This window comes from Brassica oleracea, chromosome C3, assembly GCF_000695525.1.
Source record: "Brassica oleracea var. oleracea cultivar TO1000 chromosome C3, BOL, whole genome shotgun sequence".
NCBI lineage: Eukaryota > Viridiplantae > Streptophyta > Magnoliopsida > Brassicales > Brassicaceae > Brassica > Brassica oleracea.
In genome coordinates, this window is record NC_027750.1 from 13,805,674 (window position 1) to 13,806,242 (window position 569).

Sequence of the window (569 nt, forward strand, 5' to 3'; positions counted from 1 at the left end):
TGAGTGTATCCATTGCGTTCATTTTCTACTATCATATTGTGCAGTATGATACATGTTCGCATAACCATCCCTATTTGTCTCTTGTCCCACAAAATAGCCGGGTTTTTCACTATTACAAATCGAGCTTGCAAAACTCCAAAAGCACGCTCCGCATCTTTTCGGGTTGCTTCTTGAACTTTAGCAAATAACTCTGCTTCAGGACCTTGAGGGTTTGAGATAGATTGGATAAATGTTGACCATTTTGGATATATGCCGTATGTGAGGTAGTACGCCAAATCATACTGGTGCCCGTTGACCACATAGTGTACCCTTGGAGCTCGACCTTGTAAAATGTCATCAAAAACAGGAGACCGATCGAGGACGTTAATATCGTTTAAGGTACCTGGAGGACCAAAAAAAGCGTGCCATATCCAAAGATCTTGTGAAGCTACAGTCTCCAAGACAATTGTTGGCTTTCCTGATCCACATGTGTACTGTCCTTTCCAGGCGGTTGGGCAATTTTTCCACTCCCAATGCATACAGTCGATGCTTCCTATCATCCCAGGAAGTATCTCTCCAATATCGAGTAG